Source organism: Meleagris gallopavo, chromosome 3 (genome assembly GCF_905368555.1).
Source record: "Meleagris gallopavo chromosome 3, MGAL_WU_HG_1.1, whole genome shotgun sequence".
Lineage (NCBI taxonomy): Eukaryota > Metazoa > Chordata > Aves > Galliformes > Phasianidae > Meleagris > Meleagris gallopavo.
Window position 1 is genome coordinate 55,501,251 of NC_139406.1, and position 12,560 is coordinate 55,513,810.

A 12,560-nucleotide genomic window follows, 5' to 3' on the forward strand; every position below is an offset into this window, starting at 1 on the left:
GTACCTAGCATCCTAAAAATACTGCCCAACAACATGAACCTCAACTGGGAGCTGTCCCTGCATTATCTTTCCAACAGAGGTGAGATATCTTCTACTGCGCAGTGAACTAACCAATTTCAAGAGCATCTTCCCTAAAGGCTGCCATGCCAACTACTTCACACATTTAAGTAGGGGCAGAGACAACACATGACCTCCTCATTCCCTTCCATAATGAGACAAAGGTGAAACTTTCAATGTGAACTCAGCAAATGGCTCATTGATAGATCATCCTTCCTCAGACAAAGAGTCTCTCCTTAAAATAAATAAATAAATTAAAATAATTTAAAAAATTGAGATTATAACAGTTTAAGGAGGCAAGAAAACTAACATTTGGAAGTCGTTTCTGAGTATTTTGGTTTTAGGCACAATTTATCATTTTAATCTCTAGATAAAGATGAGGCGTCACAAGGATCTGTCCCTGCAGCTGTCCCACACACCCCTGTAACCTCAGCCAGCAGTCACTCACAACTCCGGGGGCACTGAGGACGAGCAGCAGCTCAGCCCCGCAGAGCTGCCTGACAGCACGCTCACAAACAGTAACGAGAAAACAACGGGAGAGCTCGGCACACGCTTCCTCGGGAACAACGATAAGTAAACACTGGAAACGGCGGCAGCGCACCGGCCAACACGGCGCTGCTGCACGCTGCGCCCGGCCGAAAGCACGGGCTGAGTCATTCTCCGGAGTAACTTCGCCGCGCAGCCCTCCCCTGGCAGCGGACCGCGGGCAGGGAGCGCCCCGGCCCGCCCGCAGCCTGCCGGGCGCCCCCGCCCCGCGGGTTCCCTCGCCGCCCCGGGGCCGCAACCGGCGCCGGGCCCCGCTCCACCCCCGGCCCCCAACGCTCGCCGCCCACCCCGCGGCCAACCCCTGAACCGCCGCCCCTCGCGATAGCCCCAGTAAAGGAGACCCGCCGGCAGCCCCTCGCCGAACTCCCCGCGCCCGCGGCGGGCGGGGAAGAGGCGGAGCGGGGCCGCGGAGCGGGGCCGCGGAGGGGCCCTCGTCTCTCCCGGCGCCACTCACCCGAGGGTCCGGCGGCGGCCCCGCGCATCCTGCGGCGGCGGAGCCCCCCTACCGTGCGCGGCCAGGCCCCGCGGCGCGGCGGGAGCGCGGGCCGCCTCTGGCGGGCGCTGCGCTCGGGAGGACGGCGAGGGCAGGGAGGGGCGGCCGGCCGGGGAGAGCGGGTCCGAGGAGCCCAGGCGCAGCCGCCGCCGATGTTTGTTATTGTCGTCAGCGGCTTCCGGCGCCGGCGCATGCCGGGAGAGGGCGGCCCGGAGGAGGAACCGTGGGGCGGAAGCGGCAGTGCTGGCGAAAGCCGCTTCCCGGGCTGTGGGAGGTGAGGAGTGCCCATGGCCGTCCGGATTTAGCTCTCTCCATCGCGAGTTGCGATGTGGGAGGTTGTATTCCGTTCGGACCAACCCTTCCCTAGCTGAAGGGTGCGCTCACCTTGCTGATCTGGCGCTGCCTCCCCGCGGGGGTCGTAGGGAAGCGCTGAGGCCCCTGGGGGCTCGGAAGGTCTCTAGCACACAGCCGGCAGTGAGACTGCTCTGTAATTCGGTCTCTCGTGCCTGTCCTGAGAAAGCGAAAATGAACTTTGCACACGTTGCTTTCGGGTTTCTCTTTTACTTTAGGCTTCCTCATATAGTTTTAGCCACGTGAGAGCAGATTAGAGAGGTGTGAGAAAGGTTCGCTCTGAACTGCGTATGGGTTTAGGGGTGTTCTGCACAATATTACCTTAAAGTCCAACACGTGGCTTGGTCACGCATCCTGCAGCAACGCGACCTCTGCTTTACCGTACAGCAGGCAATGTGGCCCTGCCCCGGGAAGGCACCCACCGTCCTGCAACAGCCAAAAGTCAGTGCACTATTAATGCTTTCCGTTTTGATAAAGGAAATTTGAGAACAGGTTTCAAGACTGCCACAAAATAATCTTTTTGGGGGGTATATTTGGAACTTCAGTTGATATAAATGCATTACATGGGAATTTTCTAATGCAGCATACAGAATTGCAATCAGATGTTCTACTTAAAAATCTGACCATGTCTCTTTACTTTTACAAGCCCTCTCTTACCAGAGAAAAAGAATCCTCGCTTCACAATGATGTTATTCATGTCATCACACGCATTTGTGAAAAATTGTTTTTAAGGATGAAGTACAGGAGGAGTAAAATTTCATCTAAAATCTCTGACAAGCACCTTGAGAGCTCACTAAGAATTGCAGCTACTGCTGTTGAACTAGACTGATGTGGTAGTTTCACAACAACAGGGTCACACATCCCACTAGTTCTGTGTTTTCAATAGTCTTTTTTTGTTTTAATAAAAAATGTTAAAGATTAAAATAATTTTTGTTACCTACATACATGAACTATAGTGGCCTATGAGGACTGCTGCAAAAGTAATGCCTGCTGTTTTATTTTCTCGGCCCATAGTGTCAGAGGCAGATGCTGGTGGTACGGCAGTGCAGGTTGAATCTTCCCACGAACTGTCCATTACATGTTGTTGCTGTGTGACAGATGGCAGCAGAGGAGCATTCTGACAAAATGGCATCTGACGTGGAAGCACTGGCAGATGAAGCAAAGGAACTGAATTCCTCCATGTGGAAAAAATGGCAGCCTCTGACATTCATCAACACTTGTGAACATTTACGGAGATGAAACAGTGGATGTGAGCACAGTGAGATGGTGGTTGGTGTGTTTCAGCAGGAGTGACAGCAAAGGTGGATCGTGTACACTGGTGCAGATTTTTATGAGTGCAGCATGCAGACTCCTGTTCATCGCTGGTGCAAAAGCATAGCTGATAGTGGTGACTATATTGAAAAAGTGTTTTGTAGCTGAGAATTTTCTCTATCAGTGCTAATGTGCTCTTTGAATCAGTTGCAGAAACACAGGAGGCATTACTTTTGGAGCAACCTTTGTGTTTGTGTTCCAAGACAATTTCTGTTCACTCAGTGTGGCCCAGGCAAGCCAAAACATTGGGCACTTCTTCCATACACTATAAGCAGCAGGTCATAGCACAGCAGAATTCAAAGTGCAATCCTGCGGTCATCCTATGAGGCAAACACATAAGAGCAATAATGAAGAAGGGAGCACATGGCACCTCATTTTCAGCTTGCAGGACAAGCGCATTTAGTACAATAACTAGATTGGCTATATACAAAGTTCAGTCTTGAGATTTTCTCTTAGGCCTCACACACACAGCGAGTTCTTTTGCTTTTAGTTCATCGGCTTGTAAGTTACCCCTTCTCAAAAGCTGGGACAGGTTTCTGACTCTCACAGAAGCCCTTGGAAGTTCCTGCTGCTGGGTTGAAGAGCTGCCTGTCTGCCTGTCCTGTTACAGGCAGCTCTGAGCACCCACAGCCCGTACAGCCAGGTGTTTGTACTTGGAAAACATTGCTGCTGTGGGATGTTGAAAACAACAAGGCCTCAGTGTCACCAGGTGCCTTATGGCACCAGATAGACGAGCACTCTCTGGCTCCTGCATCCCGTTGGGAAGCATGGCGTAGTTACCCACATCCTGAAAGATGCTGTTGTCATCTCAGAGTACAGCAGAATGGAGTTGAGAAGCGTTGGTACTGAGAGGTGCAGACCGATTTTAATGGGAAATACCATACAAGTTTCTAACAGCAATTCGAGGCAGATTTAATTTAATTTAGTCCCAGTGGTCAGGCTCCAGTTCTACAGATGTTAACTTCTGCTTTCTGTATCTCCTAAAATGTTCTTCCCCTACATAAACTCTTTAAGTGCAATGGGGTGATCTGTAACATGGAAAGCTTCACAAAACAAGCACTGTCCATACTCTAAATGGGGACAAACCAAAGTTAAAAAACAACTTTGAAATGTATAGAAACATTGAAGTTGGAAAAGATCTCTAAGATTTTCTAGTCTAACCATCAACCCACCACCACCATGCCCACTAACCATGTCCCTCAGTGCCATATCTCCATGTTTCCTGAACACCTCCAAGGACAGTGACCCCACCATGCCCTGGGCAGCCCATGTGAGCCTCTTCTCTTTCTGAGAAGAAATTTTTCCTAATATCCAACCGGAACCTCTCCTTGTTCTATTTAAGGCTGTTCCCTCTCATTCTGTCATTGTTACCTGGGAGAAGAGTCTGATCCCCACCTTGCCACAGGCAGGTGACTCTTTCAGGCAGTTGGAGTACCAGGGAGCCTCATTAAAGTTGTCTGGCAAAGGAGATGGTACTGAGGTACCTGTTGCACATCAGTAAGAGAAGCTGATACTAGGTATTCCAACACAGGCTACAGTGCCACTAGGCCTGGTAGTTTTCTGACAACCTCTGCAATTCAGGCTTTCAACAGTTGCATTAAGGAAGGCTCTGTGCACTGAGGCACTGTTTGGTCTTGGGCAGCACGCGCAGGACAGCTTGATTTCAGCACAGTTCAGGAAGGACTGAAGGAGGAACAGGAGTCAGCAAAGAGCTGCCAGCAGAGCAGGTTGATCTGGCTTCTTGTAACATTTCATTATGTTGCTTCCTCTCAAAGCAATCCGAGAGACTTTGTGTCAAGCAACTAATTGCAGGCTTTTTTCTGAGCCTGTCTTAACAATAACAAACAAAAGTTCAACATTGTATCTAGTACATCTGCCCTGAAAAGAAATATTTTATGAATATTATTTTGCTCCAGGATATATGAAAAGAAAGGAGCACATTTCAAAGTGCTGTGCCATGTTTAGGTTATTGTTCTTTTAACATATACAGTCATCTATGCTTTTTTTTTTTTTTTTTTTTTTTCACATTCTGTAAAATAGACCAGAAGTTTGAAGGAGGTTTTCACTATGTGCTTTTAATTTGGGGTGCTACATTGTGTATATCCAGGGATCCATTTCCTCAACCTTGTGTTTGTGTGGGTGTAGTTGGGGAGCAAAATGAATGGGCTGCTCTAAAAGGGCAAGTGGGCTGGGAGCTCTGTCACTGTGGACTAGGAGCACAGTTCCACAGCACCAGAGGGAGGTCTGGTGACCAAATACAGATTGGTCACTAGCTTTTTACCAGAGCACTGACTGGTCCGTAAGCTCTCAGTAATTTGTTTCTGAATGGTCAGTGACTCAGGAGCAGCTGATGCCATTTTTGAAAGCATGCCACACCCTCTGGCCCTTTTAATGGATCATTCCTAACCAGTAATTTGAACATCATGTGACTCTTCCCAGTATGTTTCCACATGTGCAGAATTCAAAAGACTTAATGCTCTTTCTGTTCACATCCTTACATGATTTGTATCAGTTACTGTCTTGGATCAGTAACAATAAAGAAATAATTTGTAAGCCAAGGGGTGTAGGCTTACCTGTGAGGCTGCAGCTCATCGCAGCCCCTGCAGTGAGCTTTACTTCTCACTGTATCCCCTGGAACAGCACAGAAAAGGAGGTTCAAGAGACAGAATTGACCTGAAACAGAATTTTGGGGTGTACCCATCTGGAAACCCAGGCCACAAGTCAGCCAAGCTCCCAGCACACTACCTGCAACAAGATCCTTCATCAGAGACTGCCCTGAGACAGACTTGCACACTTCTGGACTATGTCCACTCCTTCCATATTTAGATTTTAATGTGTAGTTTATCTTTTCAAAAGCTAGAGAAAGTATAATTACATATAAGTCAGCAATTTAGGAACTTGGGTTTTTTCCTTTCTTTTTTTTCTTTTTTGTTAAAAAAAAAAAATCATATCCCCTTTTATATTAGCCTATAAACTCCCTCCACCCACAAGCTTTCCACTAACACAAACTTGAAATTTAAGATGCAGAAATTCTTCCTTTAATACATTTTATTAATTATATTTAAATTAATAGAATCCTTAAACTAAATATATATTACTCACTTTGTGCCTATATGAAGATGGATTGTGAAAAGAAAATACTATCTATTAACGTATTGAATTCACTTTTCTCCCCTGTCCTGGCAAATTGTAGCATTCAGTGCTTTTTTTTTTCATTTTTATTCCTGAATGAAGTGGAAATAAAACGATCGTTTTCTTCTAGCTCTCAGAGTCTCAATTCAGTGAATTAGTCATTGACCTCAGTTAATGGAATAAACTAGAAAGATTATTCTCTGCATCTCCAAAAGAGGCTGTACCTATCAAACATTGTTAATTACCCATCTAAATTATTCTGTAGGAGTACGCTAATTTAAGCTAAGTTTTAAATCACTTTAAAAAAATCTGACTGTTCCAAGCGCACTTGCATTCATTACTCATTCTTAGGAGGTTTTTTATATTCATTGATGAGATCAGGCGTGGGTTCTGGCAGAATCCTCTTTCAGAGCTTTGCAGCTTTGGAATTTGCTCTGTAGGAGAATAAGAAAAATATGTTAAAAGTGTAATCTAGCCACCATCAAAATTGTGAACAGGATTCTTTCCTTGAAAACTGGTTTGGGCTTTTGCTCTTTTTATGCATACATGCAAAATGAGATTTGTGCATAGTGTTTTGCATGTTCATGATTTAACTATGAAGGTGCAAGTTTCTGCAAGTAGCCTGTCTGTTGTTTCATCAAATACATAACCTGAGTCAATGAAGTCTTACTGGTTTGGCTCCATTTTCATGGAACCATTCAGAGAAGGATCAGTGGTGTTGTTTGATTCTGATGTCTTCACTGAATTGAGCTGTTAGCATTTTGATGAAAACTGTGGTGTAGGTGTCGCATCAAACTATAGATTAACTAGTTTTATCCATTTGTCATTTCAAACATTGCCTTAGTGTTAGAACTCTACATCTTAGTCTTCTGAAGTTTTCCTGCTTTTCACATAGCATATATCTCCAAGATACCTGGATTTACTCACTCAAATTATTAATTCATAGCAAGGGTCTAGTAGAGAACTTTTATGTCATTAAATATTCAGCAGTTTGTTGTGAACTGAGTGTTAGCTGTAGGATTTGGGGAACAAAAGAGCGATTGCCATCTGCCTCAACTGGCTATGCGCTTCAGCTTTCCACTTTCTGATGCTTTGTTACTTCCAGGTCACTTTGCTCTTATCTATTTCCCTTTCCTTTTGAGCTGACACATGATACTGGTTATCTTTCTTGTTGCAGCTGTTTAATTTTTAACTTTCTTTCATATAAGTATTGAATCTGGATAGGCTCTTAGTGCTAGCTTTCATTAGATTATGCAGTTGGGGATTCTGTACTGCTTTATAAAGCCTCTGAAAGAACGCTCTGTTTCATCCACATTTATCTTTGAACTTACCTTTTCAGGTCAGTTCTGCTCATTGGTTCTACCTTTGGAAATTTAGGTGAAAGGATGCAGTAGGTCTACATACATCCTCCTACCTGACCAAAGTACAGCCACTCTGAATGTGAGACAAACATTGCTGGTGGTCACTAAACAGCCACAAATTTAACTTCATGAATTAGTTAATCTAGATTTTTTTGCAGAAGGTGATTTTTTTTTCCAGCTTGCTTGAAGAGAGTATTTTTGAAAGACAGAGGGGGAGAACCTTTAACCGTAAACTTTACAGTTACTTTTTTCCTAATGATAGCATTACAATAAAAATAATCTCCAATTGCAGGTATAGAGCGGCTAGAGTATTGCTCAGGCATACTCTAAAAAACAAGTATATCTGTGTTGACACAGGAATTAGCAATTAAACTGAGGCAATTAAAGGAAATCACAGAACACTCTTACAGATGTAAGGAGTAAGTTCAGCAGTGTGCTTAACAGAATTAAAAAGAGAAAAGAAGAAAAGTGAGACACAAGTGAGAGCAAGCCAGATCCATAAGTGGAATTAGTGTGAGAGACACTGCACTCCTCAGTGCCAGATGACCACACCAAACCCTGGAAGAACCTGGTGAGATTATATAGTGATTACTCTCTAGCTGTAGTTATGAAATCCTCTGGAGTCCTCTCATGAGATACACTGGGGATGTTCATATTTTTAAGCCATCCTACTGTGGCAATTTGTCCATACAGACATTTTTTCTTATTTCTCTGAAGCAATAGGTATTTTTTATATTTAGTAGAAATAAATTGATCCCACTTATCTGGAAGCAAGGTCTGAGCTATCGGGCTTAGGCCAGTGATTCTTGGTACACCTGTGGTGTTACCAAAGAAAAGTGTTGTGTTCTTCTCAGACCCAAATGAGCAATTGATTTACATCTTGTTCTAACCATGTCTGTGTTTCTAAGTTTATTCTGTTCAGGCTCATGGGTGTTGAAGCCAATATGCAACAGGAGTATTTGTGTAGGCACAGTAATAGCATTATCCTTGCATGAAGTTTGTCTCAGAAAGCGCTGCTGCTCAGTCCTTTCCCTACAGAAGGTCTATAGGATGCATAGCCGGCAACAGTATGAAGTAGATTAGCCTCTCACTTGAATAATACAGTCTAGAATTACCTATTTCATGGATGCTGTGGTTTATTGGTGGCAACACTATACTGTAGTTCTGAAAAAGCAACACTAGGGGACATCATTAGTCTTCACAGTTTTTTTTTTCTAGCTGAAAGCAAGGTTTTGCTCTGAGAGCTGGAGAGCTTTAAACATACGAATTGTTGAGTATATTTGGGAACCAATCCTCTTATGCATGGTTTTGTAAGTTTTTGCACTTCCTTTTTTGAATTTTTTTAATTATATGTATATTCTTAAGAAATAGAGTAGGACAGCAATCCCAGAGCAGACAAGGGAATGTATATGTTAAAACCAACAAAGTGATCTAACAACCTGCATGTTAGCCCTACATGTTTTTTATATTTCTTAGTTGGTTCATAGTCATTTTTCCACTATCTAATCTAGCAAGGATTAATTTTCTGTTTTAGTATTTTTCACTGATGATAGATATTAGGAATTACTACCAAGTTGTGTCTAGCACGTAGAATGCTGCTCAGGAACTGTTTCAGGAAAGACTTTTATCTTTTGTTTCTTTTACAGTCCAGTGAGTACAAAGTTATCTGAAAGTCATTTACTATATGCAAAAAGGCACATGCTTGAATATTTCTAATATTCTAACAAAAAAAAGTAGGAGTTCAGAGGTCTAATATAGCATTACCTCAAACGTTTTACTACCAATACATAGATAATTTACCATCTAGATACACAGAGACTTAATTTCACAGAAGATTGAGGTTATATTGCACAGTTCCAGCGTCATGTTCCACTTCAAAATTACTATATTCAAAGATCAAAAATAGCAATTTCGTAATGAAAAAAATCTTCTTTGAACAATTTCTTTTTTTAAAAGCAGTATTTTATATGGGATAGACATCTCTGGCATAGTATTTTAGAGCAAATAAATTGCTATTCAGGTTTATAGAATTACTTGTTTTCTTTATAGAAAATGCATTAAAACACTTTCAGAACTCCAAGCTATTTGAATTTCATTAGTTACTTGGTGAGACAATAGACAGGATAGTAAATAAGGCACACACATTTTATTGGGTTCCAAATGTTGTTTGCATTTGCCATATGGACCTCTCTGAAGGGCATGGTGAGACTTATAGTCTTATATATTCATCTTATTCATTAGTTGGAAATCTATAATTGAGACATTATCATTCATTACTGTAAGCCACATATCAAAAGAGATTGACAGTAAGTTTTTTGGGTTTTTTTTTGCTGACTAAAAACTGGAAAACACTGCTAGTTATTTACATCTTGATAAATTCAGGAAGAGTACTTAAAGGTTGAGAAAAGTGCTGTTGAGCAGGTTGAAGCTTTTATTTCCCTTCCTGAAAATTTGCATCTGCCTTATCTGTGAACAGCAAGTTTATTTTTGCTTGCATTAACTTCCAAACAAATACTTTAAAGTAAGTTCTTAAGAGGCTTTTTTTTTTTTTTTTAAGTTTTAAATTTTATGGACACTAAGATTGCTTCAAATGAGAATATTGCAGCCATGTTATGAGGACGAGCAGATCAATATGGATCTGCTCATCATAAATGTTAATGTCATTGCAATATTTATCCACTCTAGTTTAGATCAAATGTAAGATTCTGGTTTATTTATTTTCCATTCTGAAGTGACTTGAATCTAATTTGCAAAGATCAAAAGTTTATTTTAACAACTTTATATCCTTACAAGGTTATAAAATGGCATAATTAAGATTGATTACATACCTAAATTATATATTTGCATACATAAAAGGTATTTTTTTAAAAAAGGCAAATTCTTACTTTTTTTTTATCTGCCTTTTATTAATACGTTTTTTGTTAATTAATTAATCTTATGTCACGAGAGATTTTTGTAACTACGATATATTTCGCTATACTTATGAAGTAAATAGGCAATATACATTTGGCAGCAACCTTACATTCAAGAATAGATATCCTGTTTTTGAATGCCCTGAGTTAAGTCTGTCATTTTACAGTCTGGTGCCATAACTGAAGACTAATTCCAAAGGAGCTAAATACATTACAACATCTCAGGGTATTGAAGCTTATTTTAATCCTATTTCCTTATGGATAAGTAAGCACAACCCCCACTTTTCTCAGAATATCTTGTGTGCTATGTGAGTGTTGTGAAATGAAACCTGAATTTGATCACACGGTTGTGGCAAGTACACATTTAAGTAAAAACAAGAGTTTTATATGAGCTTTCAGTTGTTTGTTGTTTTTTGTTTGATTTTCAGCAATGTCTCAATATTTTTCCCCACTAGGTTTACTTATTTCTCCTGCTTGATTGTACTGAGATATTTTGATGGTGCCTTTTTCTAGCCCCCATTCTTCCATTTCCCTTCAAGCTCAGATACAAGTGGGACCTGCAGTATCTATTCCTTCAGTCATCATTGGCAATGCTGTCATTTTTCAAAGCTGTGGGTTTCTTCTCCATTTCTTATTTCCTCACTGGCCAAACATGTTTAGCTGCATAGATTATTTCATATCTGATTAACTATAGAGAGAGAAGAAAATATTCAAATTTTATATATAACTTCAGGAATTAATCTGGGGATTATTGTCAGTTTTTTTGTTTGTTTTCTTTCTTGTGTTTGGGAAAAATTAAGTTAGGAAAAAGTAGCATTTAATTATTCTGTGCAAACACCCAACACTTGCAGAAAGTTTCTTTGGACACTAGATGACAGCAAAAGATTGCAGCAGAACTCTTTTTAAAGTAGAGCATCACTGGAAATATATTCAGTAAGATTGTGTTATCACTGTTGATAAGCCACTGATAATATTCATGGAGTTAGATACTTTGCAGTACAGAAGTTTCTATTACAGGACCTACAGAAGCTTAGCCTTCACCTGTCACATATGGTGAAATGTTATCCCAAGTCTGAATTCTACACTGACAGTAGAGCTTTTGCTTAAACTCTGGGTATTTGTGAAAGACACAGCTTTTGAGTAGAGTGAGCCTATGCTAGTAAGAGTTCTGCTTTTAAGTTCTTGTCTGGTAGTTTTTCCATCAGTGTTCCATTGTGTATGTAAGGAAAGAAAAAGAAAACTTAATATTTGCCTTAATGATAGTCTCACCATAAAAGACTTGGAAAGCTAGATTAAAATAGGTACCTCGTTTACAAATTAACATACAGCAAATCTCTGTAGTCTCTCTCTTAAGATGTTTCCATTGGCAAATTCCTGTTACCAACAACAAAGCAAGTGATAATAATAGGTGAGTAAAAGTAGATTTCTGTGAGCCTCTGTGGAGGAGCAAAATAAAAACAGTCAATAGTTAAAAAAAAAGCAGCTAAAGTGGCAAAACATTCATGTGTCAAAAGGAAAAAAAGGAGTAGATAGAAATAAACTGTTCACAAAAAAATTGTGAAGTTATGTAAGTGCATAGAAATGGATTCCAGGATGCTGTATTTTTGACAATTGGAATAGTCTACCAGTCCTCTAATATAGAAATCTTGATGCCTTCTGTCAACTGGAGAAAATGTGTTTTGGGAAGCACATGTTTCATTAACAATCTCTGTTGCAAGCATACAATTGACACCAAAAAAAGAGAATATACTTCACAAGTTTGATGGCAGAGAATTGCCCAAGTCCAGTGTCAGAACACTTCTCTGAAATGTAGGATTCAGCCTGCAAAGGAGAAACTGGAGGTATGATTTCTGGTCTTATCAAAAAGTGATAGTCTTACGTCCAAAATATACTACAACAATATTGAAATTTTAATAGAAAATACTGCAAATTTACATGGGTTTCTTAAAATTTATCTGTTTAATTATTTTTAAAAGCTTCATTTTCTGGTGATGTCTCATACTTGTTTACTTTTCCTTAAAAGAACTACTCAGCAATTATAACTTCCAACAGTTACAAAAATGGGTGTGGTGGGTGCTCTTTATTCGTTCTCACCAGATAGAGAAATCTATCAGGAAAGGAAGTACCCTTGAAGCATGTACAGCTCACAGAGGCTGAAAAGTCAAAAAAGACCAAAGCATTCTTGCATATTCACAGTACAGAAACAATTTTTAGTAGTGCAAAAACAAAACTGAAAACACATTCTATGGGGGGGATGGGGGAAGAGGAAAAACAAGTTTCTATAGACTTCTTGAGTCCTTCATTAGACAGAAAGGGGACATAAAGTTTGTCAAAATGTAGAAGTGATTTCCTGTTTATTATTTGAATTCTATAAAGAAATTCTGCCTTTCCTAGAAG

At 40.8% G+C, this 12,560-nt stretch overlaps 1 protein-coding gene across 2 annotated transcripts in view; it reads right to left on the bottom strand.

Moving 5' to 3' along the window:
* Positions 1–1,305, bottom strand: part of RB1CC1 (RB1 inducible coiled-coil 1) — a 69,177-nt gene extending 67,872 nt beyond the window's left edge. For both annotated transcript variants that reach the window (XM_085221088.1, XM_085221087.1), the window contains exon 1: positions 1,058–1,305. The gene's annotated coding sequence lies outside the window, so the exon portion shown is untranslated. The remainder of the gene's footprint in view (positions 1–1,057) is intronic.
* Positions 1,306–12,560: the final 11,255 nt, after the last annotated feature.